At 41.3% G+C, this 9129-nt stretch overlaps 1 long non-coding RNA gene and 1 pseudogene across 1 annotated transcript; one reads left to right on the top strand and one right to left on the bottom strand.

Moving 5' to 3' along the window:
* The first annotated feature begins 6476 nt into the window (after positions 1 to 6476).
* LOC145007586 (uncharacterized) lies at positions 6477 to 8862 on the top strand. The gene is made up of 3 exons (XR_013662998.1): positions 6477 to 6527; positions 6607 to 6675; positions 8815 to 8862. It is a non-coding gene; the product is annotated as an uncharacterized LOC145007586 (long non-coding RNA).
* On the bottom strand, positions 6772 to 8171 carry LOC145004878 (phospholipid-transporting ATPase 1 pseudogene; annotated as a pseudogene).
* Positions 8863 to 9129: the final 267 nt, after the last annotated feature.

The raw sequence follows: 9129 nt of genomic DNA, 5'->3' as shown, positions 1-9129 counted from the left end.
ATATGCATTGTGATGGTATTCAATGAGTCACGATAGCCCTCGGACGTTTCCGCCGTCTGGTTCGGGGGTGTGACAGGTTGGTATCAGAGCTCTGTTTATAGTGAACTAGCATATCTAGCCACACATGGATATGCAACTATAAACCAAAAAGAGGGACTAACATAACTCTGAACAAAACAAGTAAAGAAAACACCCTTGCTTGCATTAGGAATAGGAACATAACGCAGAACCAAACAAAAATAATACTAGTGTCTCGGTTAATTCGGGACTGTTCTTAGTGATACCAAGGAGTGAATGTAGCCTGATCAACTACATTGTCTCCAAAGTAAAACTAACACACGTCCGGATGAGATCGCGATTTATAGGGAATCTAAAACTATACCTCTACCACCGAAAAGAGAACGCCTACTTGATCTATGTGATAATTGTAGCATCCTAGGAATAACGTTAGCATAATTACGCACTCTCGCAGACCACATGGCTGGTTTTCATCACCCTGGAGACCCCTACTTCCCTAACCAGGGGAACAACGGATGGCTAGAGGAGGAGCCCGAGGAAGAGCCTAAGGAGGAGCCCGAGGAAGACCCCGAAGAGGAATCTGACGGGGAACCGGAGGCCGAAGTTGATGGCGAGCCTGCCGAATCAGAGGAAGATGAAGGAAGCCTCGAGGAGGATGCTGATGAGGGTGAAGGGGGTGTTTCGGATGCGGAGTCCGAAGTCATCAACCCCCCTTACCCGATCAGAGTAGCTGCCTATCGCGTAGGCCCCACTGGTCCTACACCGCCCTGGCGTATTGATCTTTGGAGATGGAGCAAGAGCTATGGAACCTCACTATGCAGAACGCGAATATCGATGCCTACATATCGAGATTTAGCGAACTATCACTGCTGTGCCCGGGTATGATCACCTCTGAAGGAAAGAAGATTGAGCGATTCATCTGTGGACTGACACCTCCCATTCAAGGGAATGTGATAGCTGCGAACCCTGAAACGTTTGACAGTGCGAAGAGACTGGCAAAGAGGTTGTATGATCATAACAACAAAAAGGGCGAGAAGCCAGTAGAGGCTGAGAAGAAAAAGGAGGATGGTGGCAAGAAAGGGAGGAACAATAAGAGGAAGGGGCGCTAGGGCCTCGACACCTCCAAGAAGCAGCAGACAGTGGCGGTTAATGCTGTTACCGCACCGGTCCCAGCCGCACCACATGCTCCAACCTCAGCCACTTCAAATGCTTCCAAACCTTATTCCGGTAATTTTCCCAAATGCAACAAGTGCGGTTTCCATCACTATGGAGAATGCAAGGATTTTCAGTGCACCAGTTGCAACCGAAGGGGACACACTGCAAAGTACTGCAAGACTTACCCTCCCCAGAACCAAAATCAGGGAACCAACAACAACAACAACACCTATGCCAGTGGCAATAACGCAGGGCCTAGCTACACCTGCTTCGGATGTGGGAAGACTGGACACATCCGCCGAGACTGTCCTAACAACAACAATTTAAGAAATGGAGGAACAGGAAGGATGTTGACCATGGGTCAGGGTGAGGCCATTCAAGACCCCTCTGTTGTTACCGGTACGTTTCCCTTAAACCACGCTTATGCATGCATCTTATTTGACACCGGAGCGGAGCGAAGCTTTGTAAGCAATAAGTTTAAACATTTATTAAAACAACTGCCCCAAAAGCTAAATGAAACCTATACGGTGGAAATGGCCAATGGGAAAACCGAATCCACTAGGGAAATTTACACCGGATGTACCCTAACTCTTAATCAACACGTCTTTCGAATAGATCTAATGCCAATGTCAATTAGGAGTTTCGATGTGATCATCGGCATGGACTGGTTAAGCCCCCACCATGCCGAAATTATGTGCCCTGAGAAGGCCATTCGTCTTCGTCTCCCAAATCACGAAACCTTAGTAATTTACGGAGACAAATCTAGCATGAACCTTCGCCTCGTTTCGTGCATCAAGGCACAAAAATATCTAAGAAGGAACAATCTGGTGTTCCTGGCTCACGTGGTGGATAAAACTAAGGAGGAGATTAACGTTCGAAACATTCCCGTAGCATGTGAATTTCCGGACGTGTTTCCTGAAGATCTTCGGGGAGTACCCCCAGAGAGACAGGTTGAGTTTCGAATCGACCTTATTCCAGGAGCAACTCCTCTCGCTAAATCACACTACCGGCTGGCTCCTGCCGAGATGCAGGAATTATCCAGCCAACTCAGCGAACTTTTGGACAAGGGATTTATTCGACCTAGTTACTCGCCATGGGGAGCTCCGGTGCTCTTTGTCAAAAAGAAAGATGGATCTTTTAGAATGTGCATCGATTACAGAGAATTAAATAAACTCACAATTAAGAACCGCTACCCACTCCCACGAATCGATGATCTATTTGACCAGCTCCAAGGAGCTAGTTATTTTTCTAAAATAGACCTACAGTCCGGATACCACCAACTCAAAGTCCGGGAGGAGGATATTCCAAAAACCGATTTCCGAACCCGCTACGGACATTATGAATTTGTCGTAATGCCCTTTGGTCTAACGAATGCCCCTGCCGCATTTATGGACCTAATGAATCGAATCTGCCGAACGTTCCTCGACAACTTTGTCATTGTTTTTATCGATGACATCCTCGTCTATTCTCGAAGCAAGAAAGAGCATGGCCAACATCTCTGATAAATCTTAGAAACTCTGCGATCAGAAAAACTTTACGCCAAACTCTCTAAGTGTGAGTTCTGGCTGCGAAGTGTGAACTTCCTAGGTCATGTAGTCAGCCAAGATGGAATCCATGTGGATCCCTCCAAGGTCAAAGCTGTAGAAGGATGGGCAATCCTGACAACGCCCACAGAAATTCGTCAATTCTTAGGATTAGCAGGCTACTATAGGAGATTCATTCAAAACTTCTCTAAGATCGCCAAGCCATTTACCTCGCTTACGCAAAAGGGCGTACCATTCAAATGGACAGACAAACAAGAGATTGCGTTTCGAACCTTGAAACAAGCTCTCTATAGCGCACCTGTACTATCTCCCCCTGAAGGAACTGAGGATTTTGTGGTCTACTGTGATGCGTCAAATCAGGGCTTAGGTTGCGTTCTCATGCAACGTGGGAGGGTGATAGCCTACGCATCCCGTCAACCAAAGACGCATGAAGTAAACTATACGACCCATGATCTAGAGTTGGGAGCTGTAGTCTTTGCCCTAAAGATTTGGAGGCATTACCTGTACGGTACAAAGTGCACCATCTTCACGGACCACAAGAGCCTCCAGCACATCTTAAACCAAAAGGAGCTGAACATGAGACAACGAAGATGGGTGGAATTGTTAAACGACTATGAATGTGAGATCAAGTACCACCCAGGCAAGGCCAACGTGGTAGCTGATGCATTAAGTCGGAAGGAGTACTCTAATAACCATACGAAAACTCTCTCGATAACCATTCAATCTCATCTAGCCAGTCAAATTGCATCGGTCCAGTCGGAGGCTATGAAAACGGAAAATAGAGCTAGCGAGGCATTGCGCGGAATGGAAAAGAACCTAGAAACAAAGGAGAATGGAGTATACTATTTCGTGAACCGTATTTGGGTTCCTAAATTTGGAGGGTTTAGAGATGTTGTCATGAGGGAAGCCCACAAGACGCGATACCACTACAAGAAAAAGACCCTTTCACGACGCGCAAATCACGACGCTCACTGATTTATGTTACGCAAAAGAGAGTGACAATAAAAACGTGTCGTCTATTCAAAAAATTTGAGTATTTAGGTCACGCATTATTACGTGCCCTTAAATTAGTGTCTAATGTAAAAAAAATAAAAACACGGAGGGCACTTTATCTAAAACGTGCGTCCTCTGTGATTGTCGCTTTATGATTTTTACTAAAACGCGCGTTCTTGAAAGGGGGAAATGAAATCCCCTCAAAATTCTTAAAAATTTTAATACCCCGCTTCAAGATCCCCTTCGTTCTATTCTTCCCTTTTCTCTGCAAACCCTAATCACGATACCATCTCTGTTGTATACCTCAACAATTCATATATCAGAAAATCATTGGGATAATTTCTAGGGCTTTTTTAAACACTCATTCGACTCTTTTCTCTCCCGTCTCCCCTGTCTCTCTATTTTGTGCTCTGATATCCCCCTTCCATTTATGCCGCCGTCTCCGTCGCCATCAAAACGAGGATATGAGACAGTGCTTGATCTACGATCGTCCAGTCGCCGATGCCCGATTAATAGGAGTTGAAAACATCATAACATAAAAACTGTTCTTAACCTTGTCGGACTCAGAAAATCCGATGTGGCACATCCACGAGTATGAGGTGAAGAGCGACGTCCTTTTCCTTCCAGGCGTCCCTGGTCCGGTTGAGCAGCAAGATCGGGAGAAAGCGCTGAAAACTTACGGGAAGACGATTCACTTTTTTGGCAGGTGGATAGAGGCGATCAACTTCCCCTAGGTCTCCCACATGTAATGATGGCTCTAATTCGTGATGGCTTTACCCTAATCTCGCTAAAGGTACAATTTACATTTCCTAATTTCCACCATTTTTGATCACCTGCAACTTATGTAGAAACTCTATCGATCGATTATTATTAGATATTTGGAGTCTCGCTATGGTGTTTTGTTCAAAAAGGAAAGGGATAACAGAGCGTATATGGAAGGCTTATCCCAAGGAATTCACTCAAAAGCACACGCTGATGGTGCCGGACTCAAAACTATTGTACAAGATATCAATTTGCATTGCTTGGAGACCTGGAAAGGGTAATTTGGGAATATAGTCATCCAATTTCATTACACCTAGTTGTTAACAATGGTTTATGTTAACTATATATTAACTTTTTTGGTGTTTTTTGTTTAGTAGGTTTGTCCAAGTCAGTTGCACCCACGCCTAGCTGAGTTTCTTGAGGTTGCTGCTAAGTAATTGGTATGGCGACAAGTATCAGTTATCTTTTTTATAAGTGTCAAATGTCCTTTATTTATTTATTTGTTATTGTTTATCATCTGAATCATCTGATATGACCCATGTTGGTCATTTTGGTCAAGTATATCGACGAAGGGATAATCATCAAGATTCAAGAAAGAATTTTTAAATGTTTTACTTTTATTTAGCTTTCCTTTTAATTAGAATAGTAGTTTTTTATTTAGTTTAGAATTCCTATTTTTTAGGATCTGGTTTTGGATTATGATTAGGTTAATACGACTATATAATTAATGTTCTAGGGATAAATCACGTTTTATGCTGGAATAAAAGTCTTAGATGATTTGCTGGAGAATTCCATGTTTCTCGAACTACAGGAGGCCTGGTTAAGGTTCCTACCTGCGGGTTAGGATCTTGAACCTATTAATTGGTATCAGAGCTGCTACGGTTCTGGTGTCAACATGTCAAAAACAAATTCTGAGAAGATAGCTGGATTGGAGGCAGGTGTTGCAGCCCTGGAGCAGGATCTTACCAAGCTTCGAGAGGAAGCTGACCTCGCCAAGAAGTAGAATGCTGCACAATTCACAGAAGTCCTGCAAGCTATCAATAACTTGACGAAAACTGTCAAGGGGAAACTCATTCAAGAGGAGGAGAAGGGCAAGGAAGATCCTGAATTTGAGCTCGAGTTTGGATCCTTCAAAAAGGGACCCAAGGACGATAAGAACAAGGGTGGGGGTCGAAAAATAGGAGAATTTCAGAAGATTAAAGCTCCTATTTTCGAAGGGGAGGACGCGTTTGGATGGATTTATAAGGTGGAGCGTTTCTTTGAGATCCAAGACATTGGTGTACGTGATCGTTTGAAGGCAGCAACGATTTGCTTGGATGGCAAGGCGCTGGCTTGGTTTCGTTGGAGTCAAGCAAGGGACCCATTCCGCTCTTGGGAGGATTTAAAAGAACGGTTGTTGGAGCGATTCCAATTAACAGGTGAAGGCAATCTCTATCATCAGTTTCTCGCCATCCCACAAGAAGGAACTGTACGTGACTACGTAAGCAATTTTGAGAGACTATCATGTCAGTTGGGAGACATACCAGAAATCGTGTTGGAAGTTACCTTCATTAATGGTCTCAAGGATGACACACGTTCGGCCGTTCGTATTTTACAGCCAGCAAACTTGGCCAGAGCCATGACTCTTGCTGTTATGATAGATGAAAACAAGTTCAGTATCGGCACACCCAAGACTAGTGGAGGGGTAATTCGGTCCAACAACAGCGAGTCTAGTCGACCAGGTGGAGCTTCTACCAACATGGGTCGTATCATCATCTATTAGTTTTTGATGTTATTTGTGAAGGGCTTAATAAGTCACTTAAAATAGTGCAATCACCTGTGTAGACTTGCATGAGTTTGTCCTCAGCTTGTATCACCTCACACGGAGCATTTCATGCAAGCATGGCATATTGCTTTAGCCATGTAAGTCCCAAAATTTTTACAACTTCAACCTCATTTCCTTTTTCTTAGAATTTTTACTTAAAACAACATTTGACAATACTTAAATTTCTTAATGTCAACAACATTCGGGATGATATTCAAAAGGAGGATGCTTTTCGAGGTCTCTGTGCAATGGTATGCATCTGCTTTTGTTTGGTTTTGACTTTTGATTTGATTTGAAGCAGAAACTTACTTATGTTTTTTTGGTTTGCAGGTGAAAGTGAACACATCAGTGGATTTAAGTTCACTTGTTTTCTTATGTAGAGCCATTTCTAGTTGGCATGTAAGTTTTTCATTTCAACTATTCTTCAACACACACACACACAGTATATATACACGTGTCAACACCATTTCAGCATGCACACCTGATTTTTAGAGGCTAGTCAATAGTCATGGTCTGGGGTAAAATTGAAGAAATCAAGTAAACACACAGTATATATACACGTGTCAAAATAGAAGCTTTTCTGAATTCCATTTTGTTTTCAGTAAGTGTTCCAGTTTTATCAGAAAACACATAACAAATTTGACCTAAATCTTCATTTATACTTAAGGATCTGCATTGAAACCTTGAGTTTGTACTGCTATCATACATGTGTTTGTCTTCTATCATGAAATAAGATTGACCTAATCGAACCAATTCCATGATGATGTATAAAGATATCGGAATCATGATCTGAAACACAATAACAGAACTCAAAAATGCAAAAAAACATCTCCATTGGAATCCCATAGTATTTATACGGTTTTCCTGGAAACTTTCCCTTTATAAGATAGCTCTTTCTGTAATAAGGAATCGTATCAATTGCATCCTGATGACTCATCAGCCATAAACACATCCCAATAGCAACAACAAGACATAATATGAATAGAAAAACAGAAAACCAGATAGTTTCTGAGTTCATTACTTGTTCAAGTCTGCTTCTTTTTGAAGGGGAAATTGCACTATTTAGCATAGCTTTTGTCTCTTGTCCAGCATATATACACAACACCTATAACCCATTTTGTGTTTTTCATCTGACACCCACGTAAGATAATGTTGATTGACTAAGGGAAACTTTATGACCATTTAACTCTATTAGCTGTGAACTCATATATGTTTCTATTAGGTTGTTCACATCTAATTACCCCTGATATTGACCCTAATGGCATTAAGGATGTTTCTTCTCTAGCATAACGTGTCTTTAAATTCGACTCTCCATCTAAATTCATGGTTTGTATGTAAGCAATGCCACTAGGATCACTTGTCCACATTAGCACCATGTCACAAGGGATTGTCACAAGAGATTCTTTGTTGTTCTCATTTCTATCTGATCTGTGTCTTCTCCAATCCTCGTATCCATCTTTTATAGCAGTTACTGTGAGAATAAAAAGGAGAGGGAAGAGAGAGACTGTTCTTCCAAAGACTACAAGAGGAGGAAGCTGATTGAGAGTTGCAATGGCTAAAAAGTATATGTAAGCCACTTGATGAGACTGAATGAAGAGATTCTTGGGTTGGAAGTTTATAAGTGTGTATTTGCTAGTGGTGATCTTGTTTCCTGCTGAAAGTGGGTTGGTCTCCAAATGGCGGCCTAAGGATCGGGTAATCTGTTGTTTCCTGCATTTACCCTTTCATCATTTTCGATTTCCTTTTGCATTTTATATGCTTATGAGATAATCTGCTATCAGACAAGGTGTATGCCTTGTTTCTGTTGGACCTATTAGTTTCCCACTATTACTGATTAGATGAGTAGGGTAACCTGTAATCATGTATGCTTGCCACATAAAGCTGTATTTTGCCATACCTGGCTTACTTGCACCAACAGTTATTAAGCAAAAAGCTTGTAGTGGGTGGTTTAGTTTTGTTAGTTGGAGTTCACATGATCGTCAAAGTAATTTGCTTTAGATATTTGCTGGAGGCTTCTATTGCTATATGCTAAATCCAACATGCTATTAGTGTTGTTGTTCTTGTAATTGTGATCATTCGTTGCTAAAACAGCTATGCATTTGAAATCAGAGGCTATGATTTGTTGGGTTGTTATTGGTAGTGTATTTCTTTATAGTTAGATCTAAAATGATGTTTTTTAACTGCAGATGAAAACAGGATGTGTTGCTCTTGTTTTGTGTTTGAATATCAGTGTGGACTCACCCGATGTTATAAAGATTTCACCTTGTGCCAGGATTATAAGCAGACTACAGTTAAGTTAATTCATTGTCTTTGTGCTGAAACATGTTATAATCAATTAATCATTACAAAATTATATATGAGAATAAGTGCGGTTATGTTGATTATTAAGAAGATATGAAAAGAACATGGACTGGCTCTTGTCCAAAAGACCTGAATGCCCTCCTCAAAAAAAGCTTAGCCTAATTGGAGTGTTATAAAGATACAAAAATGTAGCAATAGATAAGGTTGTACAATTTTAATATTATTAGGAATGTGCAGATATGTTGGGCATTTTCTATCTATTTGGAAGCTGTTGCTATTCTCCCACAGTTGGTTCTGCTGCAGCGAAGTGGAAATGCTGACAATTTGATCGGTCAATATGTTTTCTTTCTTGGGTATTCTCCTTTCTATATTTTGGCATGATATCATTATGAAGCTAGATAACCATGAAAAATGGTTTTTTAAATGATCAAAAATAGTATAATAATCATTTAGAAAATAGGATGCTATGAATGAAAATCTGTTTGTTTGCATTGTATTGTTAGGGCATACCGTGCATTGAATATTCTCAACTGGATTTGTCGGTATCTCACA

This window comes from Lactuca saligna, chromosome 7 (genome assembly GCF_052625555.1).
Source record: "Lactuca saligna cultivar CGN05327 chromosome 7, ASM5262555v1, whole genome shotgun sequence".
Taxonomy (NCBI): domain Eukaryota; kingdom Viridiplantae; phylum Streptophyta; class Magnoliopsida; order Asterales; family Asteraceae; genus Lactuca; species Lactuca saligna.
Note: the sequence above shows the minus strand (reverse complement) of the source record. Positions and strands in the feature narration are given on the sequence as shown.